The sequence below is a fragment of the Pseudophryne corroboree genome, chromosome 2 (assembly GCF_028390025.1).
Source record: "Pseudophryne corroboree isolate aPseCor3 chromosome 2, aPseCor3.hap2, whole genome shotgun sequence".
NCBI lineage: Eukaryota > Metazoa > Chordata > Amphibia > Anura > Myobatrachidae > Pseudophryne > Pseudophryne corroboree.
Window position 1 is genome coordinate 801331566 of NC_086445.1, and position 26254 is coordinate 801357819.

At 32.7% G+C, this 26254-nt stretch overlaps 27 non-coding genes across 27 annotated transcripts; all 27 read right to left on the bottom strand.

Annotated features, from left to right (window-relative positions):
* Positions 1-100: 100 nt before the first annotated feature.
* Positions 101-313, bottom strand: LOC135053070 (small nucleolar RNA U3). The gene has a single exon (XR_010242469.1). It is a non-coding gene; the product is annotated as a small nucleolar RNA U3 (small nucleolar RNA).
* A 654-nt stretch (positions 314-967) lies between these two features.
* On the bottom strand, positions 968-1180 carry LOC135053252 (small nucleolar RNA U3). Its single transcript, XR_010242627.1, has one exon. It is a non-coding gene; the product is annotated as a small nucleolar RNA U3 (small nucleolar RNA).
* Positions 1181-1833: 653 nt separating this feature from the next.
* Positions 1834-2046, bottom strand: LOC135053078 (small nucleolar RNA U3). Its single transcript, XR_010242476.1, has one exon. It is a non-coding gene; the product is annotated as a small nucleolar RNA U3 (small nucleolar RNA).
* Positions 2047-2699: 653 nt separating this feature from the next.
* LOC135053553 (small nucleolar RNA U3) lies at positions 2700-2912 on the bottom strand. The gene has a single exon (XR_010242888.1). It is a non-coding gene; the product is annotated as a small nucleolar RNA U3 (small nucleolar RNA).
* Positions 2913-3566: 654 nt separating this feature from the next.
* Positions 3567-3779, bottom strand: LOC135053699 (small nucleolar RNA U3). The gene has a single exon (XR_010243018.1). It is a non-coding gene; the product is annotated as a small nucleolar RNA U3 (small nucleolar RNA).
* A 647-nt stretch (positions 3780-4426) lies between these two features.
* Positions 4427-4639, bottom strand: LOC135053970 (small nucleolar RNA U3). Its single transcript, XR_010243254.1, has one exon. It is a non-coding gene; the product is annotated as a small nucleolar RNA U3 (small nucleolar RNA).
* Positions 4640-5292: 653 nt separating this feature from the next.
* On the bottom strand, positions 5293-5505 carry LOC135053298 (small nucleolar RNA U3). Its single transcript, XR_010242668.1, has one exon. It is a non-coding gene; the product is annotated as a small nucleolar RNA U3 (small nucleolar RNA).
* Positions 5506-6159: 654 nt separating this feature from the next.
* On the bottom strand, positions 6160-6372 carry LOC135053417 (small nucleolar RNA U3). The gene has a single exon (XR_010242771.1). It is a non-coding gene; the product is annotated as a small nucleolar RNA U3 (small nucleolar RNA).
* Positions 6373-7026: 654 nt separating this feature from the next.
* On the bottom strand, positions 7027-7239 carry LOC135053521 (small nucleolar RNA U3). Its single transcript, XR_010242860.1, has one exon. It is a non-coding gene; the product is annotated as a small nucleolar RNA U3 (small nucleolar RNA).
* A 654-nt stretch (positions 7240-7893) lies between these two features.
* LOC135053430 (small nucleolar RNA U3) lies at positions 7894-8106 on the bottom strand. The gene has a single exon (XR_010242783.1). It is a non-coding gene; the product is annotated as a small nucleolar RNA U3 (small nucleolar RNA).
* A 654-nt stretch (positions 8107-8760) lies between these two features.
* Positions 8761-8973, bottom strand: LOC135053522 (small nucleolar RNA U3). The gene has a single exon (XR_010242861.1). It is a non-coding gene; the product is annotated as a small nucleolar RNA U3 (small nucleolar RNA).
* A 653-nt stretch (positions 8974-9626) lies between these two features.
* LOC135053225 (small nucleolar RNA U3) lies at positions 9627-9839 on the bottom strand. Its single transcript, XR_010242603.1, has one exon. It is a non-coding gene; the product is annotated as a small nucleolar RNA U3 (small nucleolar RNA).
* A 650-nt stretch (positions 9840-10489) lies between these two features.
* LOC135053214 (small nucleolar RNA U3) lies at positions 10490-10702 on the bottom strand. Its single transcript, XR_010242593.1, has one exon. It is a non-coding gene; the product is annotated as a small nucleolar RNA U3 (small nucleolar RNA).
* Positions 10703-11355: 653 nt separating this feature from the next.
* On the bottom strand, positions 11356-11568 carry LOC135053418 (small nucleolar RNA U3). Its single transcript, XR_010242772.1, has one exon. It is a non-coding gene; the product is annotated as a small nucleolar RNA U3 (small nucleolar RNA).
* A 650-nt stretch (positions 11569-12218) lies between these two features.
* LOC135053579 (small nucleolar RNA U3) lies at positions 12219-12431 on the bottom strand. The gene has a single exon (XR_010242912.1). It is a non-coding gene; the product is annotated as a small nucleolar RNA U3 (small nucleolar RNA).
* Positions 12432-13086: 655 nt separating this feature from the next.
* On the bottom strand, positions 13087-13299 carry LOC135053792 (small nucleolar RNA U3). The gene has a single exon (XR_010243098.1). It is a non-coding gene; the product is annotated as a small nucleolar RNA U3 (small nucleolar RNA).
* Positions 13300-13954: 655 nt separating this feature from the next.
* On the bottom strand, positions 13955-14167 carry LOC135053961 (small nucleolar RNA U3). Its single transcript, XR_010243246.1, has one exon. It is a non-coding gene; the product is annotated as a small nucleolar RNA U3 (small nucleolar RNA).
* Positions 14168-14820: 653 nt separating this feature from the next.
* LOC135053893 (small nucleolar RNA U3) lies at positions 14821-15033 on the bottom strand. Its single transcript, XR_010243187.1, has one exon. It is a non-coding gene; the product is annotated as a small nucleolar RNA U3 (small nucleolar RNA).
* A 654-nt stretch (positions 15034-15687) lies between these two features.
* On the bottom strand, positions 15688-15900 carry LOC135053360 (small nucleolar RNA U3). The gene has a single exon (XR_010242722.1). It is a non-coding gene; the product is annotated as a small nucleolar RNA U3 (small nucleolar RNA).
* Positions 15901-16549: 649 nt separating this feature from the next.
* LOC135053914 (small nucleolar RNA U3) lies at positions 16550-16762 on the bottom strand. Its single transcript, XR_010243205.1, has one exon. It is a non-coding gene; the product is annotated as a small nucleolar RNA U3 (small nucleolar RNA).
* A 654-nt stretch (positions 16763-17416) lies between these two features.
* On the bottom strand, positions 17417-17629 carry LOC135053572 (small nucleolar RNA U3). Its single transcript, XR_010242906.1, has one exon. It is a non-coding gene; the product is annotated as a small nucleolar RNA U3 (small nucleolar RNA).
* Positions 17630-18281: 652 nt separating this feature from the next.
* LOC135053615 (small nucleolar RNA U3) lies at positions 18282-18494 on the bottom strand. Its single transcript, XR_010242943.1, has one exon. It is a non-coding gene; the product is annotated as a small nucleolar RNA U3 (small nucleolar RNA).
* A 653-nt stretch (positions 18495-19147) lies between these two features.
* On the bottom strand, positions 19148-19360 carry LOC135053362 (small nucleolar RNA U3). The gene has a single exon (XR_010242723.1). It is a non-coding gene; the product is annotated as a small nucleolar RNA U3 (small nucleolar RNA).
* Positions 19361-20015: 655 nt separating this feature from the next.
* On the bottom strand, positions 20016-20228 carry LOC135053836 (small nucleolar RNA U3). Its single transcript, XR_010243136.1, has one exon. It is a non-coding gene; the product is annotated as a small nucleolar RNA U3 (small nucleolar RNA).
* A 653-nt stretch (positions 20229-20881) lies between these two features.
* On the bottom strand, positions 20882-21094 carry LOC135053469 (small nucleolar RNA U3). Its single transcript, XR_010242816.1, has one exon. It is a non-coding gene; the product is annotated as a small nucleolar RNA U3 (small nucleolar RNA).
* A 653-nt stretch (positions 21095-21747) lies between these two features.
* LOC135053537 (small nucleolar RNA U3) lies at positions 21748-21960 on the bottom strand. The gene has a single exon (XR_010242874.1). It is a non-coding gene; the product is annotated as a small nucleolar RNA U3 (small nucleolar RNA).
* Positions 21961-22612: 652 nt separating this feature from the next.
* Positions 22613-22825, bottom strand: LOC135053510 (small nucleolar RNA U3). Its single transcript, XR_010242851.1, has one exon. It is a non-coding gene; the product is annotated as a small nucleolar RNA U3 (small nucleolar RNA).
* Positions 22826-26254: the final 3429 nt, after the last annotated feature.

The window sequence follows — 26254 nt, forward strand, 5'->3', positions numbered from 1 at the left end:
TCAGGAATGTTGAAACATCAATGCGTATTCTTTCAAGGATATTAAACATTATACAAACTTAGTTTTAAATAACCATAGTTGATTTTAAAGTGTGTAATCAGCCACTCTGAATGAGCCCTCTTCTACCACTTCTTTATTAAGAAGTAGGACAGTCATCAAAAGTTAACAACATCTGCATGAAACAGAGTTGCTAACTGCCTTCATGCTGAGAAGAGAGCTCTTAAACTCATCATGGTGGTTGGCAAGTTTGGACACTTTCAAGCACATTTCTCCCATCATTGCCTATAGAAATGATCCCTGAAAGTATAGTCTTAAATACATTTTGTTGATGGTTTAGATAGGCCATATGAATTCCTCTTTTAACTCATGGTGACATTTTTGGACCCATTCATAAAACTTGATATAGAAATTGTCAACCAATTTTCAGTTGCATAACATTCTCCACAAATTTTCAGACTACAATTCATTCACTATCATATACTGAATGATTTTCTGTGAGAGTAGACACATTTTAAGATTGTATTAGGTAACATGTTATCATTTTTGCATATATAAACTTGTTTAAGCCAAAATATTAAACAGAACACTTAACAATGAAACCAATGCACTAATAGCATTGGTACTTCAAAATTTCTTATATTGCATATAGGAAATAAACTAGTGGCTTGCATTAATTGCTGATTTGCTAAAGAATTAAACAATTATTAAACAAATACACTGCAAACAAAAGGTTCTTTTAAGGAAAGCACACTTTACATTTTTCAAGTCCTCATTGACATGAACCACTTAAAGAAGGTTACAATTAAAATGTAAAATAATACTCTTAGACATTGCTTTTATTCCTATATCATAAAAAAACATTCTGATTCAGGAATGTTGAAACATCAACGCGTATTCTTTCAAGGATATTAAACATTATACAAACTTAGTTTTAAATAACCATAGTTGATTTTAAAGTGTGTAATCAGCCACTCTGAATGAGCCCTCTTCTACCACTTCTTTATTAAGAAGTAGGACAGTCATCAAAAGCTAACAACATCTGCATGAAACAGAGTTGCTAACTGCCTTCATGCTGAGAAGAGAGCTCTTAAACTCATCATGGTGGTTGGCGAGTTTGGACACTTTCAAGCACATTTCTCCCATCATTGCCTATAGAAATGATCCCTGAAAGTATAATCTTAGCTACATTTTGTTGATGGTTTAGATAGGCCATATGAATTCCTCTTTTAACTCATGGTGACATTTTTGGACCCATTCATAAAACTTGATATAGAAATTGTCAACCAATTTTCAGTTGCATAACATTCTCCACAAATTTTCAGACTACAATTCATTCACTTTCATATACTGAATGATTTTCTGTGAGAGTAGACACATTTTAAGATTGTATTAGGTAACATGTTATACTTTTTGCATATATAAACTTGTTTAAGCCAAAATATTAAACAGAACACTTAACCATGAAACCAATGCACTAATAGCATTGGTACTTCAAAATTTCTTATATTGCATATAGGAAATAAACTAGTGGCTTGCATTAATTGCTGATTTGCTAAAGAATTAAACAATTATTAAACAAATACACTGCAAACAAAAGGTTCTTTTAAGGAAAGCACACTTTACATTTTTCAAGTCCTCATTGACATGAACCACTTAAAGAAGGTTACAATTAAAATGTAAAATAATACTCTTAGACATTGCTTTAATTGCTATATCATAAAAAACATTCTGATTCAGGAATGTTGAAACATCAATGCGTATTCTTTCAAAGATATTAAACATTATACAAACTTCGTTTTAAATAACCATAGTTGATTTTAAAGTGTGTAATCAGCCACTCTGAATGAGCCCTCTTCTACCACTTCTTTATTAAGAAGTAGGACAGTCATCAAAAGCTAACAACATCTGCATGAAACAGAGTTGCTAACTGCCTTCATGCTGAGAAGAGAGCTCTTAATCTCATCATGGTGGTTGGCGAGTTTTGACACTTTCAAGCACATTTCTCCCATCATTGCCTATAGAAATGATCCCTGAAAGTATAATCTTAGCTACATTTTGTTGATGGTTTAGATAGGCCATATGAATTCCTCTTTTAACTCATGGTGACATTTTTGGACCCATTCATAAAACTTGATATAGAAATTGTCAACCAATTTTCAGTTGCATAACATTATCCACAAATTTTCAGACTACAATTCATTCACTATCATATACTGAATGATTTTCTGTGAGAGTAGACACATTTTAAGATTGTATTAGGTAACATATTATAATTTTTGCATATATAAACTTGTTTAAGCCAAAATATTAAACAGAACACTTAACAATGAAACCAATGCACTAACAGCATTGGTACTTCAAAATTTCTTATATTGCATATAGGAAATAAACTAGTGGCTTGCATTAATTGCTGATTTGCTAAAGAATTAAACAATTATTAAACAAATACACTGCAAACAAAAGGTTCTTTTAAGGAAAGCACACTTTACATTTTTCAAGTCCTCATTGACATGAACCACTAAAAGAAGGTTACTATTAAAATGTAAAATAATACTCTTAGACATTGCTTTTATTCCTATATCATAAAAAACATTCTGATTCAGGAATGTTGAAACATCAATGTGTATTCTTTCAAGGATATTAAACATTATACAAACTTAGTTTTAAATAACCATAGTTGATTTTAAAGTGTGTAATCAGCCACTCTGAATGAGCCCTCTGCTACCACTTCTTTATTAAGAAGTAGGACAGTCATCAAAAGCTAACAACATCTGCATGAAACAGAGTTGCTAACTGCCTTCATGCTGAGAAGAGAGCTCTTAAACTCATCATGGTGGTTGGCGAGTTTGGACACTTTCAAGCACATTTCTCCCATCATTGCCTATAGAAATGATCCCTGAAAGTATAGTCTCAAATACATTTTGTTGATGGTTTAGATAGGCCATATGAATTCCTCTTTTAACTCATGGTGACATTTTTGGACCCATTCATAAAACTTGATATAGAAATTGTCAACCAATTTTCAGTTGCATAACATTATCCACAAATTTTCAGACTACAATTCAATCACTATCATATACTGAATGATTTTCTGTGAGAGTAGACACATTTTAAGATTGTATTAGGTAACATGTTATACTTTTTGCATATATAAACTTGTTTAAGCCAAAATATTAAACAGAACACTTAACAATGAAACCAATGCACTAATAGCATTGGTACTTCAAAATTTCTTATATTGCATATAGGAAATAAACTAGTGGCTTGCATTAATTGCTGATTTGCTAAAGAATTAAACAATTATTAAACAAATACACTGCAAACAAAAGGTTCTTTTAAGGAAAGCACACTTTACATTTTTCAAGTCCTCATTGACATGAACCACTTAAAGAAGGTTATAATTAAAATGTAAAATAATACTCTTAGACATTGCTTTTATTCCTATATCATAAAAAAACATTCTGATTCAGGAATGTTGAAACATCAACGCGTATTCTTTCAAGGATATTAAACATTATACAAACTTAGTTTTAAATAACCATAGTTGATTTTAAAGTGTGGAATCAGCCACTCTGAATGAGCCCTCTTCTACCACTTCTTTATTAAGAAGTAGGACAGTCATCGTAAGCTAACAACATCTGCATGAAACAGAGTTGCTAACTGCCTTCATGCTGAGAAGAGAGCTCTTAAACTCATCATGGTGGTTGGCGAGTTTGGACACTTTCAAGCACATTTCTCCCATCATTGCCTATAGAAATGATCCCTGAAAGTATAATACATTTTGTTGATGGTTTAGATAGGCCATATGAATTCCTCTTTTAACTCATGGTGACATTTTTGGACCCATTCATAAAACTTGATATAGAAATTGTCAACCAATTTTCAGTTGCATAACATTATCCACAAATTTTCAGACTACAATTCAATCACTATCATATACTGAATGATTTTCTGTGAGAGTAGACACATTTTAAGATTGTATTAGGTAACATGTTATACTTTTTGCATATATAAACTTGTTTAAGCCAAAATATTAAACAGAACACTTAACAATGAAACCAATGCACTAATAGCATTGGTACTTCAAAATTTCTTATATTGCATATAGGAAATAAACTAGTGGCTTGCATTAATTGCTGATTTGCTAAAGAATTAAACAATTATTAAACAAATACACTGCAAACAAAAGGTTCTTTTAAGGAAAGCACACTTTACATTTTTCAAGTCCTCATTGACATGAACCACTTAAAGAAGGTTACAATTAAAATGTAAAATAATACTCTTAGACATTGCTTTTATTCCTATATCATAAAAAAACATTCTGATTCAGGAATGTTGAAACATCAACGCGTATTCTTTCAAGGATATTAAACATTATACAAACTTAGTTTTAAATAACCATAGTTGATTTTAAAGTGTGTAATCAGCCACTCTGAACGAGCCGTATACTACCACTTCTTTATTAAGAAGTAGGACAGTCATCAAAAGCTAACAACATCTGCATGAAACAGAGTTGCTAACTGCCTTCATGCTGAGAAGAGAGCTCTTAATCTCATCATGGTGGTTGGCGAGTTTTGACACTTTCAAGCACATTTCTCCCATCATTGCCTATAGAAATGATCCCTGAAAATATAGTCTTAAATACATTTTGTTGATGGTTTAGATAGGCCATATGAATTCCTCTTTTAACTCATGGTGACATTTTTGGACCCATTCATAAAACTTGATATAGAAATTGTCAACCAATTTTCAGTTGCATTACATTATCCACAAATTTTCAGACTACAATTCAATCACTATCATATACTGAATGATTTTCTGTGAGAGTAGACACATTTTAAGATTGTATTAGGTAACATGTTATACTTTTTGCATATATAAACTTGTTTAAGCCAAAATATTAAACAGAACACTTAACAATGAAACCAATGCACTAATAGCATTGGTACTTCAAAATTTCTTATATTGCATATAGGAAATAAACTAGTGGCTTGCATTAATTGCTGATTTGCTAAAGAATTAAACAATTATTAAACAAATACACTGCAAACAAAAGGTTCTTTTAAGGAAAGCACACTTTACATTTTTCAAGTCCTCATTGACATGAACCACTAAAAGAAGGTTACAATTAAAATGTAAAATAATACTCTTAGACATTGCTTTTATTCCTATATCATAAAAAACATTCTGATTCAGGAATGTTGAAACATCAATGTGTATTCTTTCAAGGATATTAAACATTATACAAACTTAGTTTTAAATAACCATAGTTGATTTTAAAGTGTGTAATCAGCCACTCTGAATGAGCCCTCTTCAACCACTTCTTTATTAAGAAGTAGGACAGTCATCAAAAGCTAACAACATCTGCATGAAACAGAGTTGCTAACTGCCTTCATGCTGAGAAGAGAGCTCTTAAACTCATCATGGTGGTTGGCAAGTTTGGATACTTTCAAGCACATTTCTCCCATCATTGCCTATAGAAATGATCCCTGAAAGTATAGTCTTAAATACATTTTGTTGATGGTTTAGATAGGCCATATGAATTCCTCTTTTAACTCATGGTGACATTTTTGGACCCATTCATAAAACTTGATATAGAAATTGTCAACCAATTTTCAGTTGCATAACATTCTCCACAAATTTTCAGACTACAATTCATTCACTATCATATACTGAATGATTTTCTGTGAGAGTAGACACATTTTAAGATTGTATTAGGTAACATGTTATCATTTTTGCATATATAAACTTGTTTAAGCCAAAATATTAAACAGAACACTTAACAATGAAACCAATGCACTAATAGCATTGGTACTTCAAAATTTCTTATATTGCATATAGGAAATAAACTAGTGGCTTGCATTAATTGCTGATTTGCTAAAGAATTAAACAATTATTAAACAAATACACTGCAAACAAAAGGTTCTTTTAAGGAAAGCACACTTTACATTTTTCAAGTCCTCATTGACATGAACCACTAAAAGAAGGTTACAATTAAAATGTAAAATAATACTCTTAGACATTGCTTTTATTCCTATATCATAAAAAAACATTCTGATTTAGGAATGTTGAAACATCAATGCGTATTCTTTCAAGGATATAAAACATTATACAAACTTACTTTTAAATAACCATAGTTGATTTTAAAGTGTGTAATCAGCCACTCTGAATAAGCCCTCTTCTACCACTTCTTTATTAAGAAGTAGGACATTCATCAAAAGCTAACAACATCTGCATGAAACAGAGTTGCTAACTGCCTTCATGCTGAGAAGAGAGCTCTTAAACTCATCATGGTGGTTGGCAAGTTTGGACACTTTCAAGCACATTTCTCCCATCATTGCCTATAGAAATGATCCCTGAAAGTATAGTCTTAAATACATTTTGTTGATGGTTTAGATAGGCCATATGAATTCCTCTTTTAACTCATGGTGACATTTTTGGACCCATTCATAAAACTTGATATAGAAATTGTCAACCAATTTTCAGTTGCATAACATTCTCCACAAATTTTCAGACTACAATTCATTCACTATCATATACTGAATGATTTTCTGTGAGAGTAGACACATTTTAAGATTGTATTAGGTAACATGTTATCATTTTTGCATATATAAACTTGTTTAAGCCAAAATATTAAACAGAACACTTAACAATGAAACCAATGCACTAATAGCATTGGTACTTCAAAATTTCTTATATTGCATATAGGAAATAAACTAGTGGCTTGCATTAATTGCTGATTTGCTAAAGAATTAAACAATTATTAAACAAATACACTGCAAACAAAAGGTTCTTTTAAGGAAAGCACACTTTACATTTTTCAAGTCCTCATTGACATGAACCACTTAAAGAAGGTTACAATTAAAATGTAAAATAATACTCTTAGACATTGCTTTTATTCCTATATCATAAAAAAACATTCTGATTTAGGAATGTTGAAACATCAATGCGTATTCTTTCAAGGATATTAAACATTACACAAACTTAGTTTTAAATAACCATAGTTGATTTTAAAGTGTGTAATCAGCCACTCTGAATGAGCCCTCTTCTACCACTTCTTTATTAAGAAGTAGGACAGTCATCAAAAGCTAACAACATCTGCATGAAACAGAGTTGCTAACTGCCTTCATGCTGAGAAGAGAGCTCTTAATCTCATCATGGTGGTTGGCGAGTTTGGACACTTTCAAGCACATTTCTCTCATCATTGCCTATAAAAATGATCCCTGAAAGTATAATCTTAGCTACATTTTGTTGATGGTTTAGATAGGCCATATGAATTCCTCTTTTAACTCATGGTGACATTTTTGGACCCATTCATAAAACTTGATATAGAAATTGTCAACCAATTTTCAGTTGCATAACATTATCCACAAATTTTCAGACTACAATTCAATCACTATCATATACTGAATGATTTTCTGTGAGAGTAGACACATTTTAAGATTGTATTAGGTAACATGTTATACTTTTTGCATATATAAACTTGTTTAAGCCAAAATATTAAACAGAACACTTAACAATGAAACCAATGCACTAATAGCATTGGTACTTCAAAATTTCTTATATTGCATATAGGAAATAAACTAGTGGCTTGCATTAATTGCTGATTTGCTAAAGAATTAAACAATTATTAAACAAATACACTGCAAACAAAATGTTCTTTTAAGGAAAGCACACTTTACATTTTTCAAGTCCTCATTGACATGAACCACTTAAAGAAGGTTACAATTAAAATGTAAAATAATACTCTTAGACATTGCTTTTATTCCTATATCATAAAAAAACATTCTGATTTAGGAATGTTGAAACATCAATGCGTATTCTTTCAAGGATATTAAACATTATACAAACTTACTTTTAAATAACCATAGTTGATTTTAAAGTGTGTAATCAGCCACTCTGAATGAGCCCTCTTCTAACACTTCTTTATTAAGAAGTAGGACAGTCATCAAAAGCTAACAACATCTGCATGAAACAGAGTTGCTAACTGCCTTCATGCTGAGAAGAGAGCTCTTAAATTCATCATGGTGGTTGATGAGTTTGGACACTTTCAAACACATTTCTCCCATCATTGCCTATAGAAATGATCCCTGGAAGTATAGTCTTAAATACATTTTGTTGATGGTTTAGATAGGCCATATGAATTCCTCTTTTAACTCATGGAGACATTTTTGGACCCATTCATAAAACTTGATATAGAAATTGTCAACCAATTTTCAGTTGCATAACAATCTCCACAAATTTTCAGACTACAATTCATTCACTATCATATACTGAATGATTTTCTGTGAGAGTAGACACATTTTAAGATTGTATTAGGTAACATGTTATACTTTTTGCATATATAAACTTGTTTAAGCCAAAATATTAATCAGAACACTTAACAATGAAACCAATGCACTAATAGCATTGGTACTTCAAAATTTCTTATATTGCATATAGGAAATAAACTAGTGGCTTGCATTAATTGCTGATTTGCTAAAGAATTAAACAATTATTAAACAAATACACTGCAAACAAAATGTTCTTTTAAGGAAAGCACACTTTACATTTTTCAAGTCCTCATTGACATGAACCACTAAAAGAAGGTTACAATTAAAATGTAAAATAATACTCTTAGACATTGCTTTTATTCCTATATCATAAAAAAACATTCTGATTTAGGAATGTTGAAACATCAATGCGTATTCTTTCAAGGATATAAAACATTATACAAACTTACTTTTAAATAACCATAGTTGATTTTAAAGTGTGTAATCAGCCACTCTGAATGAGCCCTCTTCTACCACTTCTTTATTAAGAAGTAGGACAGTCATCAAAAGCTAACAACATCTGCATGAAACAGAGTTGCTAACTGCCTTCATGCTGAGAAGAGAGCTCTTAAACTCATTATGGTGGTTGGCGAGTTTGGACACTTTCAAGCACATTTCTCCCATCATTGCCTATAGAAATGATCCCTGAAAGTATAAACTTAGCTTCATTTGGTTGATGGTTTAGATAGGCCATATAAATTCCTCTTTTAACTCATGGTGACATTTTAGGACTCATGCATAAAACTTGATATAGAAATTGTCAACCAATTTTCAGTTGCATAACATTCTCCACAAATTTTCAGACTACAATTCATTCACTATCATATACTGAATGATTTTCTGTGAGAGTATACACATTTTAAGATTGTATTAGGTAACATATTATAATTTTTGCATATATAAATTTGTTTAAACCAAAATATTAAACAGAACACTTAACAATGAAACCAATGCACTAATAGCATTGGTACTTCAAAATTTCTTATATTGCATATAGGAAATAAACTAGTGGCTTGCATAAATTGCTGATTTGCAAAAGAATTAAACAATTATTAAACAAATACACTGCAAACAAAAGGTTCTTTTAAGGAAAGCACACTTTACATTTTTCAAGTCCTCATTGACATGAACCACTTAAAGAAGGTTAAAATTAAAATGTAAAATAATACTCTTAGACATTGCTTTAATTGCTATATCATAAAAAACATTCTGATTCAGGAATGTTGAAACATCAATGCGTATTCTTTCAAGGATATTAAACATTATACAAACTTAGTTTTAAATAACCATAGTTGATTTTAAAGTGTGTAATCAGCCACTCTGAATAAGCCCTCTTCTACCACTTCTTTATTAAGAAGTAGGACATTCATCAAAAGCTAACAACATCTGCATGAAACAGAGTTGCTAACTGCCTTCATGCTGAGAAGAGAGCTCTTAAACTCATCATGGTGGTTGGCAAGTTTGGACACTTTCAAGCAAATTTCTCCCATCATTGCCTATAGAAATGATCCCTGAAAGTATAGTCTTAAATACATTTTGTTGATGGTTTAGATAGGCCATATGAATTCCTCTTTTAACTCATGGTGACATTTTTGGACCCATTCATAAAACTTGATATAGAAATTGTCAACCAATTTTCAGTTGCATAACATTATCCACAAATTTTCAGACTACAATTTAATCACTATCATATACTGAATGATTTTCTGTGAGAGTAGACACATTTTAAGATTGTATTAGGTAACATGTTATACTTTTTGCATATATAAACTTGTTTAAGCCAAAATATTAAACAGAACACTTAACAATGAAACCAATGCACTAATAGCATTGGTACTTCAAAATTTCTTATATTGCATATAGGAAATAAACTAGTGGCTTGCATTAATTGCTGATTTGCTAAAGAATTAAACAATTATTAAACAAATACACTGCAAACAAAATGTTCTTTTAAGGAAAGCACACTTTACATTTTTCAAGTCCTCATTGACATGAACCACTTAAGGTTACAATTAAAATGTAAAATAATACTCTTAGACATTGCTTTTATTCCTATATCATAAAAAAACATTCTGATTTAGGTATGTTGAAACATCAATGCGTATTCTTTCAATGATATTAAACATTATACAAACTTACTTTTAAATAACCATAGTTGATTTTAAAGTGTGTAATCAGCCACTCTGAATGAGCCCTCTTCTACCACTTCTTTAATAAGAAGTAGGACAGTCATCAAAAGCTAACAACATCTGCATGAAACAGAGTTGTTAACTGCCTTCATGCTGAGAAGAGAGCTCTTAAATTCATCATGGTGGTTGATGAGTTTGGACACTTTCAAACACATTTCTCCCATCATTGCCTATAGAAATGATCCCTGGAAGTATAGTCTTAATTACATTTTGTAGATGGTTTAGATTAGCCATATGAATTCCTCTTTTAACTCATGGTGACATTTTTGGACCCATTCATAAAACTTGATATAGAAATTGTCAACCAATTTTCAGTTACATAACATTATCCACAAATTTTCAGACTACAATTCATTCACTATCATATACTGAATGATTTTCTGTGAGAGTAGACACATTTTAAGATTGTATTAGGTAACATATTATAATTTTTGCATATATAAACTTGTTTAAGCCAAAATATTAAACAGAACACTTAACAATGAAACCAATGCACTAATAGCATTGGTACTTCAAAATTTCTTATATTGCATATAGGAAATAAACTAGTGGCTTGCATTAATTGCTGATTTGCTAAAGAATTAAACAATTATTAAACAAATACACTGCAAACAAAATGTTCTTTTAAGGAAAGCACACTTTACATTTTTCAAGTCCTCATTGACATGAACCACTAAAAGAAGGTTACAATTAAAATGTAAAATAATACTCTTAGACATTGCTTTTATTCCTATATCATAAAAAACATTCTGATTCAGGAATGTTGAAACATCAATGCGTATTCTTTCAAGGATATTAAACATTATACAAACTTAGTTTTAAATAACCATAGTTGATTTTAAAGTGTGTAATCAGCCACTCTGAATAAGCCCTCTTCTACCACTTCTTTATTAAGAAGTAGGACATTCATCAAAAGCTAACAACATCTGCATGAAACAGAGTTGCTAACTGCCTTCATGCTGAGAAGAGAGCTCTTAAACTCATCATGGTGGTTGGCAAGTTTGGACACTTTCAAGCACATTTCTCCCATCATTGCCTATAGAAATGATCCCTGAAAGTATAGTCTTAAATACATTTTGTTGATGGTTTAGATAGGCCATATGAATTCCTCTTTTAACTCATGGTGACATTTTTGGACCCATTCATAAAACTTGATATAGAAATTGTCAACCAATTTTCAGTTGCATAACATTATCCACAAATTTTCAGACTACAATTTAATCACTATCATATACTAAATGATTTTCTGTGAGAGTAGACACATTTTAAGATTGTATTAGGTAACATGTTATACTTTTTGCATATATAAACTTGTTTAAGCCAAAATATTAAACAGAACACTTAACAATGAAACCAATGCACTAATAGCATTGGTACTTCAAAATTTCTTATATTGCATATAGGAAATAAACTAGTGGCTTGCATTAATTGCTGATTTGCTAAAGAATTAAACAATTATTAAACAAATACACTGCAAACAAAATGTTCTTTTAAGGAAAGCACACTTTACATTTTTCAAGTCCTCATTGACATGAACCACTTAAGGTTACAATTAAAATGTAAAATAATACTCTTAGACATTGCTTTTATTCCTATATCATAAAAAAACATTCTGATTTAGGTATGTTGAAACATCAATGCGTATTCTTTCAATGATATTAAACATTATACAAACTTACTTTTAAATAACCATAGTTGATTTTAAAGTGTGTAATCAGCCACTCTGAATGAGCCCTCTTCTACCACTTCTTTATTAAGAAGTAGGACAGTCATCAAAAGCTAACAACATCTGCATGAAACAGAGTTGCTAACTGCCTTCATGCTGAGAAGAGAGCTCTTAAACTCATCATGGTGGTTGGCGAGTTTGGACACTTTCAAGCACATTTCTCCCATCATTGCCTATGGAAATGATCCCTGAAAGTATAATCTTAGCTACATTTGGTTGATGGTTTAGATAGGCCATATAAATTCCTCTTTTAACTCATGGTGACATTTTAGGACTCATGCATAAAACTTGATATAGAAATTGTCAACCAATTTTCAGTTGCATAACATTCTCCACAAATTTTCAGACTACAATTCATTCACTATCATATACTGAATGATTTTCTGTGAGAGTAGACACATTTTAAGATTGTATTAGGTAACATATTATAATTTTTGCATATATAAATTTGTTTAAACCAAAATATTAAACAGAACACTTAACAATGAAACCAATGCACTAATAGCATTGGTACTTCAAAATTTCTTATATTGCATATAGGAAATAAACTAGTGGCTTGCATAAATTGCTGATTTGCAAAAGAATTAAACAATTATTAAACAAATACACTGCAAACAAAAGGTTCTTTTAAGGAAAGCACACTTTACATTTTTCAAGTCCTCATTGACATGAACCACTTAAAGAAGGTTACAATTAAAATGTAAAATAATACTCTTAGACATTGCTTTTATTCCTATATCATAAAAAAAACATTCTGATTTAGGAATGTTGAAACATCAATGCGTATTCCTTTAAGGATATTAAACATTATACAAACTTACTTTTAAATAACCATAGTTGATTTTAAAGTGTGTAATCAGCCACTCTGAATGAGCCCTCTTCTACCACTTCTTTATTAAGAAAAAGGACAGTCATCAAAAGCTAACTACATCTGCATGAAACAGAGTTGCTAACTGCCTTCATGCTGAGAAGAGAGCTTTTAAACTCATCATGGTGGTTGATGAGTTTGGACACTTTCAAACACATTTCTCCCATCATTGCCTATAGAAATGATCCCTGGAAGAATAATCTTAATTACATTTTGTAGATGGTTTGGATAGGCCATATAAATTCCTCTTTTAACTCATGGTGACATTTTAGGACCCATGCATAAAACTTGATATAAAAATTGTCAACCAATATTCAGTTGCATAACATTCTCCACAAATTTTCAGACTACAATTTATTCACTATCATATACTGAATGATTTTCTGTGAGAGTAGACACATTTTAAGATTGTATTAGGTAACATATTATAATTTTTGCATATATAAATTTGTTTAAACCAAAATATTAAACAGAACACTTAACAATGAAACCAATGCACTAATAGCATTGGTACTTCAAAATTTCTTATATTGCATATAGGAAATAAACTAGTGGCTTGCATTAATTGCTGATTTGCAAAAGAATTAAACAATTATTAAACAAATACACTGCAAACAAAAGGTTCTTTTAAGGAAAGCACACTTTACATTTTTCAAGTCCTCATTGACATGAACCACTTAAAGAAGGTTAACATTAAAATGTAAAATAATACTCTTAGACATTGCTTTTATTCCTATATCATAAAAAAAACATTCTGATTCAGGAATGTTGAAACATCAATGCGTATTCTTTCAAGGATATTAAACATTATACAAACTTAGTTTTAAATAACCATAGTTGATTTTAAAGTGTGTAATCAGTCACTCTGAATGAGCCCTATTCTACCACTACTTTATTAAGAAGTAGGACAGTCATCAAAAGCTAACAACATCTGCATGAAACAGAGTTACTAACTGCCTTCATGCTGAGAAGAGAGCTCTTAATTTCATCATGGTGGTTGGCGAGTTTTGACACTTTCAAGCACATTTCTCCCATCATTGCCTATAGAAATGATCCCTATAAGTATAATCTTAGCTACATTTTGTTGATGGTTTAGATAGGCCATATGAATTCCTCTTTTAACTCATGGTGACATTTTTGGACCCATTCATAAAACTTGATATAGAAATTGTCAACCAATTTTCAGTTGCATAACATTATCCACAAATTTTCAGACTACAATTCATTCACTATCATATACTGAATGATTTTCTGTGAGAGTAGACACATTTTAAGATTGTATTAGGTAACATATTATAATTTTTGCATATATAAACTTGTTTAAGCCAAAATATTAAACAGAACACTTAACAATGAAACCAATGCACTAACAGCATTGGTACTTCAAAATTTCTTATATTGCATATGGGAAATAAACTAGTGGCTTGCATTAATTGCTGATTTGCTAAAGAATTAAACAATTATTAAACAAATAAACTGCAAACAAAATGTTCTTTTAAGGAAAGCACACTTTACATTTTTCAAGTCCTCATTGACATGAACCCCTAAAAGAAGGTTACAATTAAAATGTAAAATAATACTCTTAGACATTGCTTTTATTCCTATATCATAAAAAACATTCTGACTCAGGAATGTTGAAACATCAATGTGTATTCTTTCAAGGATATTAAACATTATACAAACTTAGTTTTAAATAACCATAGTTGATTTTAAAGTGTGTTATCAGCCACTCTGAATAAGCCCTCTTCTACCACTTCTTTATTAAGAAGTAGGACAGTCATCAAAAACTAACAACATCTGCATGAAACAGAGTTGCTAACTACCTTCATGCTGAGAAGAGAGCTCTTAAACTCATCATGGTGGTTGGCGAGTTTGGACACTTTCAAGCACATTTCTCCCATCATTGCTTATAGAAATGATCCCTGAAAGTATAATCTTAGTTACATTTGGTTGATGGTTTAGATAGGCCATATAAATTCCTCTTTTAACTCATGGTGACATTTTAGGACCCATGCATAAAACTTGATATAGAAATTGTCAACCAATATTCAGTTGCATAACATTCTCCACAAATTTTCAGACTACAATTCATTCACTATCATATACTGAATGATTTTCTGTGAGAGTAGACACATTTTAAGATTGTATTAGGTAACATATTATAATTTTTGCATATATAAATTTGTTTAAACCAAAATATTAAACAGAACACTTAACAATGAAACCAATGCACTAATAGCATTGGTACTTCAAAATTTCTTATATTGCATATAGGAAATAAACTAGTGGCTTGCATTAATTGCTGATTTGCAAAAGAATTAAACAATTATTAAACAAATACACTGCAAACAAAAGGTTCTTTTAAGGAAAGCACACTTTACATTTTTCAAGTCCTCATTGACATGAACCACTTAAAGAAGGTTAAAATTAAAATGTAAAATAATACTCTTAGACATTGCTTTAATTGCTATATCATAAAAAAACATTCTGATTCAGGAATGTTGAAACATCAATGCGTATTCTTTCAAGGATATTAAACATTATACAAACTTAGTTTTAAATAACCATAGTTGATTTTAAAGTGTGTAATCAGCCACTCTGAATGAGCCCTCTTCTATCACTTCTTTATTAAGAAGTAGGACAGTCATCAAAAGCTAACAACATCTGCATGAAACAGAGTTGCTAACTGCCTTCATGCTGAGAAGAGAGCTCTTAAACTCATCATGGTGGTTGGCGAGTTTGGACACTTTCAAGCACATTTCTCCCATCATTGCCTATAGAAATGATCCCTAAAAGTATAATCTTAGCTACATGTGGTTGATGGTTTAGATAGGCCATATAAATTCCTCTTTTAACTCATGGTGACATTTTTGGACCCATTCATAAAACTTGATATAGAAATTGTCAACCAATTTTCAGTTGCATAACATTCTCCACAAATTTTCAGACTACAATTCAATCACTATCATATACTGAATGATTTTCTGTGAGAGTAGACACATTTTAAGATTGTATTAGGTAACATATTATAATTTTTGCATATATAAATTTGTTTAAACCAAAATATTAAACAGAACACTTAACAATGAAACCAATGCACTAATAGCATTGGTACTTCAAAATTTCTTATATTGCATATAGGAAATAAACTAGTGGCTTGCATTAATTGCTGATTTGCTAAAGAATTAAACAATTATTAAACAAATACACTGCAAACAAAAGGTTCTTTTAAGGAAAGCACTCTACATTTTTCAAGTCATCATTGACATCAACCACTTAAAGAAGGTTAAAATTAAAATGTAAAATAATACTCTTAGACATTGCTTTTATTCCTATATCATAAAAAACATTCTGATTCAGGAATGTTGAAACATCAATGAGTATTCTTCAACAATATTAAACATTATACAAACTTAGTTTTAAATAACCATAGTTGATTTTAAAGTGTGTAATCAGCACTCTGAATGAGCCCTCTTCTACCACTTATTTATTAAGAAGTAGGACAGTCATCAAAAGCTAACAACATCTGCATGAAACAGAGTTGCTAACTGCCTTCATGCTGAGAAGAGAGCTCTTAATCTCATCATGGTGGTTGGCGAGTTTGGACACTTTCAAGCACATTTCTCCCATCATTGCCTATAGAAATGATCCATAAAAGTATAATCTTAGCTACATTTTGTTGATGGTTTAGATAGGCCATATGAATTCCTCTTTTAACTCATGGAGACATTTTTGGACCCATTCATAAAACTTGATATAGAAATTGTCAACCAATTTTCAGTTGCATAACATTCTCCACAAATTTCAGACTACAATTCATTCACTATCATATACTGAATGATTTTCTGTGAGAGTAGACACATTTTAAGATTGTATTAGGTAACATGTTATACTTTTTGCATATATAAACTTGTTTAAGCCAAAATATTAATCAGAACACTTAACAATGAAACCAATGCACTAATAGCATTGGTACTTCAAAATTTCTTATATTGCATATAGGAAATAAACTAGTGGCTTGCATTAATTGCTGATTTGCTAAAGAATTAAACAATTATTAAACAAATACACTCCAAACAAAAGGTTCTTTTAAGGAAAGCACACTTTACATTTTTCAAGTCCTCATTGACATGAACCACTTAAAGAAGGTTACAATTAAAATGTAAAATAATACTCTTAGACATTGCTTTTATTCCTATATCATAAAAAAAACATTCTGAATCAGGAATGTTGAAACATCAATGCGTATTCTTTCAAGGATATTAAACATTATACAAACTTAGTTTTAAATAACCATAGTTGATTTTAAAGTGTGTAATCAGCCACTCTGAATGAGCTCTATTCTACCACTTCTTTATTAAGAAGTAGGACAGTCATCAAAAGCTAACAACATCTACATGAAACAGAGTTGCTAACTGCCTTCATGCTGAGAAGAGAGCTCTTAATCTCATCATGGTGGTTGGCGAGTTTTGACACTTTCAAGCACATTTCTCCCATCATTGCCTATAGAAATGATCCCTGTAAGTATAATCTTAGCTACATTTTGTTGATGGTTTAGATAGGCCATATGAATTCCTCTTTTAACTCATGGTGACATTTTTTACCCATTCATAAAACTTGATATAGAAATTGTCAACCAATTTTCAGTTGCATAACATTCTCCACAAATTTTCAGACTACAATTCATTCACTATCATATACTGAATGATTTTCTGTGAGAGTAGACACATTTTAAGATTGTATTAGGTAACATGTTATACTTTTTGCATATATAAACTTGTTTAAGCCAAAATATTAAACAGAACACTTAACAATGAAACCAATGCACTAACAGCATTGGTACTTCAAAATTTCTTATATTGCATATAGGAAATAAACTAGTGGCTTGCATTAATTGCTGATTTGCTAAAGAATTAAACAATTATTAAACAAATACACTGCAAACAAAATGTTCTTTTAAGGAAAGCACACTTTACATTTTTCAAATCCTCATTGACATGAACCACTAAAAGAAGGTTACAATTAAAATGTAAAATAATACTCTTAGACATTGCTTTTATTCCTATATCATAAAAAACATTCTGATTCAGGAATGTTGAAACATCAATGTGTATTCTTTCAAGGATATTAAACATTATACAAACTTAGTTTTAAATAACCATAGTTGATTTTAAAGTGTGTAATCAGCCACTCTGAATGAGCCCTCTTCTACCACTTCTTTATTAAGAAGTAGGACAGTCATCAAAAGCTAACAACATCTGCATGAAACAGAATTGCTAACTGCCTTCATGCTCAGAAGAGAGCTCTTAAACTCATCATGGTGGTTGGCGAGTTTGGACACTTTCAAGCACATTTCTCCCATCATTGCTTATAGAAATGATCCCTGAAAGTATAATCTTAGTTACATTTGGTTGATGGTTTAGATAGGCCATATAAATTCCTCTTTTAACTCATGGTGACATTTTAGGACCCATGCATAAAACTTGATATAGAAATTGTCAACCAATATTCAGTTGCATAACATTCTCCACAAATTTTCAGACTACAATTCATTCACTATCATATACTGAATGATTTTCTGTGAGAGTAGACACATTTTAAGATTGTATTAGGTAACATATTATAATTTTTGCATATATAAATTTGTTTAAACCAAAATATTAAACAGAACACTTAACAATGAAACCAATGCACTAATAGCATTGGTACTTCAAAATTTCTTATATTGCATATAGGAAATAAACTAGTGGCTTGCATTAATTGCTGATTTGCAAAAGAATTAAACAATTATTAAACAAATACACTGCAAACAAAAGGTTCTTTTAAGGAAAGCACACTTTACATTTTTCAAGTCCTCATTGACATGAACCACTTAAAGAAGGTTAAAATTAAAATGTAAAATAATACTCTTAGACATTGCTTTAATTGCTATATCATAAAAAACATTCTGATTCAGGAATGTTGAAACATCAATGCGTATTCTTTCAAGGATATTAAACATTATACAAACTTAGTTTTAAATAACCATAGTTGATTTTAAAGTGTGTAATCAGCCACTCTGAATGAGCCCTCTTCTATCACTTCTTTATTAAGAAGTAGGACAGTCATCAAAAGCTAACAACATCTGCATGAAACAGAGTTGCTAACTGCCTTCATGCTGAGAAGAGAGCTCTTAAACTCATCATGGTGGTTGGCGAGTTTGGACACTTTCAAGCACATTTCTCCCATCATTGCCTATAGAAATGATCCCTAAAAGTATAATCTTAGCTACATGTGGTTGATGGTTTAGATAGGCCATATAAATTCCTCTTTTAACTCATGGTGACATTTTTGGACCCATTCATAAAACTTGATATAGAAATTGTCAACCAATTTTCAGTTGCATAACATTCTCCACAAATTTTCAGACTACAATTCAATCACTATCATATACTGAATGATTTTCTGTGAGAGTAGACACATTTTAAGATTGTATTAGGTAACATATTATAATTTTTGCATATATAAATTTGTTTAAACCAAAATATTAAACAGAACACTTAACAATGAAACCAATGCACTAATAGCATTGGTACTTCAAAATTTCTTATATTGCATATAGGAAATAAACTAGTGGCTTGCATTAATTGCTGATTTGCTAAAGAATTAAACAATTATTAAACAAATACACTGCAAACAAAAGGTTCTTTTAAGGAAAGCACACTTTACATTTTTCAAGTCCTCATTGACATGAACCACTTAAAGAAGGTTACAATTAAAATGTAAAATAATACTCTTAGACATTGCTTTTATTCCTATATCATAAAAAAAACATTCTGAATCAGGAATGTTGAAACATCAATGCGTATTCTTTCAAGGATATTAAACATTATACAAACTTAGTTTTAAATAACCATAGTTGATTTTAAAGTGTGTAATCAGCCACTCTGAATGAGCCCTATTCTACCACTTCTTTATTAAGAAGTAGGACAGTCATCAAAAGCTAACAACATCTACATGAAACAGAGTTGCTAACTGCCTTCATGCTGAGAAGAGAGCTCTTAATCGCATCATGGTGGTTGGCAAGTTTTGACACTTTCAAGCACATTTCTCCCATCATTGCCTATAGAAATGATCCCTGTAAGTATAATCTTAGCTACATTTTGTTGATGGTTTAGATAGGCCATATGAATTCCTCTTTTAACTCATGGTGACATTTTTGGACCCATTCATAAAACTTGATATAGAAATTGTCAACCAATTTTCAGTTGCATAACATTCTCCACAAATTTTCAGACTACAATTCATTCACTATCATATACTGAATGATTTTCTGTGAGAGTAGACACATTTTAAGATTGTATTAGGTAACATGTTATACTTTTTGCATATATAAACTTGTTTAAGCCAAAATATTAAACAGAACACTTAACAATGAAACCAATGCACTAACAGCATTGGTACTTCAAAATTTCTTATATTGCATATAGGAAATAAACTAGTGGCTTGCATTAATTGCTGATTTGCTAAAGAATTAAACAATTATTAAACAAATACACTGCAAACAAAATGTTCTTTTAAGGAAAGCACACTTTACATTTTTCAAGTCCTCATTGACATGAACCACTAAAAGAAGGTTACAATTAAAATGTAAAATAATACTCTTAGACATTGCTTTTATTCCTATATCATAAAAAACATTCTGATTCAGGAATGTTGAAACATCAATGTGTATTCTTTCAAGGATATTAAACATTATACAAACTTAGTTTTAAATAACCATAGTTGATTTTAAAGTGTGTAATCAGCCACTCTGAATGAGCCCTCTTCTACCACTTCTTTATTAAGAAGTAGGACAGTCATCAAAAGCTAACAACATCTGCATGAAACAGAATTGCTAACTGCCTTCATGCTGAGAAGAGAGCTCTTAAACTCATCATGGTGGTTGGCGAGTTTGGACACTTTCAAGCACATTTCTCCCATCTTTGCCTATAGAAATGAACCCTGAAAGTATAATCTTAGCTACATTTGGTTGATGGTTTAGATAGGCCATATAAATTCCTCTTTTAACTCATGGTGACATTTTAGGACCCATGCATAAAACTTGATATAGAAATTGTCAACCAATATTCAGTTGCATAACATTCTCCACAAATTTTCAGACTACAATTCATTCACTATCATATACTGAATGATTTTCTGTGAGAGTAGACACATTTTAAGATTGTATTAGGTAACATATTATAATTTTTGCATATATAAATTTGTTTAAACCAAAATATTAAACAGAACACTTAACAATGAAACCAATGCACTAATAGCATTGGTACTTCAAAATTTCTTATATTGCATATAGGAAATAAACTAGTGGCTTGCATTAATTGCTGATTTGCTAAAGAATTAAACAATTATTAAACAAATACACTGCAAACAAAAGGTTCTTTTAAGGAAAGCACGCTTTACATTTTTCAAGTCCTCATTGACATGAACCACTTAAAGAAGGTTACAATTAAAATGTAAAATAATACTCTTAGACATTGCTTTAATTGCTATATCATAAAAAACATTCTGATTCAGGAATGTTGAAACATCAATGCGTATTCTTTCAAGGATATTAAACATTATACAAACTTAGTTTTAAATAACCATAGTTGATTTTAAAGTGTGTAATCAGCCACTCTGAATGAGCCCTCTTCTACCACTTATTTATTAAGAAGTAGGACAGTCATCAAAAGCTAACAACATCTGCATGAAACAGAGTTGCTAACTGCCTTCATGCTGAGAAGAGAGCTCTTAATCTCATCATGGTGGTTGGCGAGTTTGGACACTTTCAAGCACATTTCTCCCATCATTGCCTATAGAAATGATCCCTAAAAGTATAATCTTAGCTACATTTTGTTGATGGTTTAGATAGGCCATATGAATTCCTCTTTTAACTAATGGTGACATTTTTGGACCCATTCATAAAACTTGATATAGAAATTGTCAACCAATTTTCAGTTGCATAACATTCTCCACAAATTTTCAGACTACAATTCATTCACTATCATATACTGAATGATTTTCTGTGAGAGTAGACACATTTTAAGATTGTATTAGGTAACATGTTTTCATTTTTGCATATATAAACTTGTTTAAGCCAAAATATTAAACAGAACACTTAACAATGAAACCAATGCACTAATAGCATTGGTACTTCAAAATTTCTTATATTGCATATAGGAAATAAACTAGTGGCTTGCATTAATTGCTGATTTGCTAAAGAATTAAACAATTATTAAACAAATACACTGCAAACAAAAGGTTCTTTTAAGGAAAGCACTCTTTACATTTTTCAAGTCATCATTGACATCAACCACTTAAAGAAGGTTAAAATTAAAATGTAAAATAATACTCTTAGACATTGCTTTTATTCCTATATCATAAAAAACATTCTGATTCAGGAATGTTGAAACATCAATGCGTATTCTTCAAGGATATTAAACATTATACAAACTTAGTTTTAAATAACCATAGTTGATTTTAAAGTGTGTAATCAGCCACTCTGAATGAGCCCTCTTCTACCACTTATTTATTAAGAAGTAGGACAGTCATCAAAAGCTAACAACATCTGCATGAAACAGAGTTGCTAACTGCCTTCATGCTGAGAAGAGAGCTCTTAATCTCATCATGGTGGTTGGCGAGTTTGGACACCTTCAAGCACATTTCTCCCATCATTGCCTATAGAAATGATCCCTGAAAGTATAGTCTTAAATACATTTTGTTGATGGTTTAGATAGGCCATATGAATTCCTCTTTTAACTCATGGAGACATTTTTGGACCCATTCATAAAACTTGATATAGAAATTGTCAACCAATTTTCAGTTGCATAACATTCTCCACAAATTTCAGACTACAATTCATTCACTATCACATACTGAATGATTTTCTGTGAGAGTAGACACATTTTAAGATTGTATTAGGTAACATGTTATACTTTTTGCATATATAAACTTGTTTAAGCCAAAATATTAATCAGAACACTTAACAATGAAACCAATGCACTAATAGCATTGGTACTTCAAAATTTCTTATATTGCATATAGGAAATAAACTAGTGGCTTGCATTAATTGCTGATTTGCTAAAGAATTAAACAATTATTAAACAAATACACTGCAAACAAAATGTTCTTTTAAGGAAAGCACACTTTACATTTTTCAAGTCCTCATTGACATGAACCACTTAAAGAAGGTTTACAATTAAAATGTAAAATAATACTCTTAGACATTGCTTTTATTCCTACAGATGTGTCCACTATTACCTTTCTGAAAAAAGTATCATGGCCTGCCGTTCATGGCACGAGATAAGCTTTCCTCTTAAGATATACACGGCAAGCCATGTGTATCTCCTCTGAAATATAGTGCAGTACCACTTTTCAGACAGCAGGTGGCATTTTCAGAAACTGAGCAAGCAGAAAGTCTGATAAAGAGATTCTAGAGGGAGTAGTTCAGACCTGATTCTAGCAGCATTTTATTTGCAAATGGGCAAAACCATGGGGGTCATTCCGAAATGATCGCACGCTAGGTTGTTTTGCAGCATTGCGATCAGGTCGAAACTGCACATGCGTATATGCACCTCAATGCGCATGTGCGTCGTACGGGTACAAAGCGGATCATTGCTGAGCAATGGATTTAACGAAGAATCGATTCGCACAGCAGATCGCAAGGAGATTGACAGGAAGAGGGCATAGGGCATTTGTGGGTGGCAACTGAACGCTTTCTGGGACTGTTTGGAAAAACGCAGGCGTGTCCAAGTGTTTGCAGGGCAGGTGTCTGACGTCAATTCCGGACACGAACAGGCTAAAGTGTTTGCCCCGAATTTACATCAGACACCCACCCTGCAAACGCATAGACACCCCTGCGTTTTTCAAACACTCCCAGAAAACGGTCAGTTGACATCCACAAATGTTTTCTTCCAGTCAATCTCCTTGCGATTGTCTGTGCGAATGGATTCTTCATTAAATCCATTGCTCAGCAACGATCCACTTTGTACCTGTGCGACGCGCCTGCGTATTGCGGGGCACACACATGCGCAGTTATGTCCTGAACGCAGCTCAGCAAAACAACCTAGCGTGCAATCAGGCCTGCATGACCCCCATGGTTTTGCCCATCTGCTAACAAAATTGCAGCTATGGGGGGGTCATTCCGAGTTGATCGTAGCCCTGCAAAATTTTGCAGGACTACGATCAGGAACAGAGGCATGTGGGGGATGCCCAGCACAGGGCCAGTCCGCCCTGCAGGTCAGTTACGCCCCCCCCCCTGCAGAAGTGCAAAAGTATTGCACAGCGGCGATGCTTTTGTACTTCAGGAGTAGCTCCCGGCCAGCGCAGCTTTAGCGTGCTGGCCGGGAGCTACTCATTACTACACGGCCCGCAGCGGCTGGTCAGCAGCAGCGATCGGGTCAGAATGACCCCCATGAGCCGTATGTGCAGGGCAATTTATCCATCATGCACACGGGAATATCAGCTGCAGCAGCTAATTGTGAAGTATTAATATTTTTCCAATACATCTCTCATACTAACTTCCAACATGTACCTGGCTCAATGTTGCCTATATGTTTAAAAAAATCTTTTTCCTTGTGATTGATAATGTGCTGATGAAGAGTTCATACAAACTCCACACAGAGATTCAATATAGAAATTATGATACTAACTAAAAGGCACTATTGATACTTGTCATTTTTTGCAATTGTTTGGTGGTTAAGGTGCGAGTAGAGAGAATTTTTGGTATTTCAATACCACATATATTTCACTGGGATCCGGTCTGAAGATCGACAGTGTCTGCCATACAAGTGGGTGCTGCGTCTGTCTGCCACAAATCGGTCCAGTGCTGAGGCTGTGTTGCCATAATAAATCACTGGGTGCTCTGTCTGCCATACAAGTAGGTGCTGTGCCTGTCTGCCACAAATCAGTCCAGTGCTTGGGCTGTGCTCCATAATAAGTCACTAGGTGCTCTGCCTGCCATACAAGTGGGTGAAGAAACATGAGACCCAGGGCCTGATCAGCCATAAGCCTGCAGCCGGAATGGCTGAGTCCTGGGGGGGCACCGGCACAATAGATGCTTAGGCTCTACCTACTACTGGAAGCTGCAGATTCCATGCAGACAGCATGGAAGACGGCCCTTATAGGAGACAGATGCCAGGGGTATTACTAGACCATTACCCAGCGCTACCCAGAATGAGCATGTAACCCCCTGGCTCTAAGCATATAACCCCTATGGCAAAAAGCATATGGAACCCCTGGCAATGAGCATGTAACCCCTGGCAACGAGCATGTGACCGGGTCAGACTTCCGGTCAGCAGAATCAAGGATGCCGGTGGCTTCTCCTCCCACCTCTAGCCACCAACAGCACCGTGGGCAGCAACATGGACATCCATATGTGCAGGGCAATTTATCCATCAGGCACACGGGAATATCAGCAGCGGCAGCTAATTGTGAAGTATTAATATATCTCCAATACATGTGGGAGTGCCAGTAGTGTCCTCGGTGCAGAGGTGTAGGTGGTGTAATCAGTGCAGGGGGGCTGGCAGTATCCCCAGTGCAGGAGTGTCAGTAGTGCGGGAGATGTCCTCCTTGCACTTGGTTGATGGTACCGTGGACACTTCTGGCACTCCCGCACTGAGGACACCTCAGCAGGAAGCGTCCTGCTATGCAAAACTATTCACTCCCGCTGACATCGCTGGGCAGGCGGAAAATCACTCAGTATGTATGCGCTGAGTGGTTTTCTGCCAAGCGATATCGGTGATCACACGGGCTCAGCAAGATCACTCAGCACACAGAGCTGCACCAGCGATGTGTGCTGAGCGATCTGTCACTGCCCGTGTTTGCAATAGAGAAAACATGGGTGATGACTAGATCTTTCAAGCATGCAGGGACGCACATCACTATCGCTATAGTCCATACACACATAGCGATTTGTGCTGTATTTCTAAGTGACTCAGCAAATCAATTAGAATAGCAGACCAAATCGCTATGTGTGTGTGATTGTATTCAGGTCGTTCTGATGTACAGTATTGCCAGCTTTAGAGTCCAGTTCTTAATTGTGTAGGTGTGAAAATCTCAGTGTGAGAGGCCTTTGAAGTAGATTCCTTGGGGAATAGAGATACAGCACAGTAACATGTATTCTGGGTGGGGGAAGGGC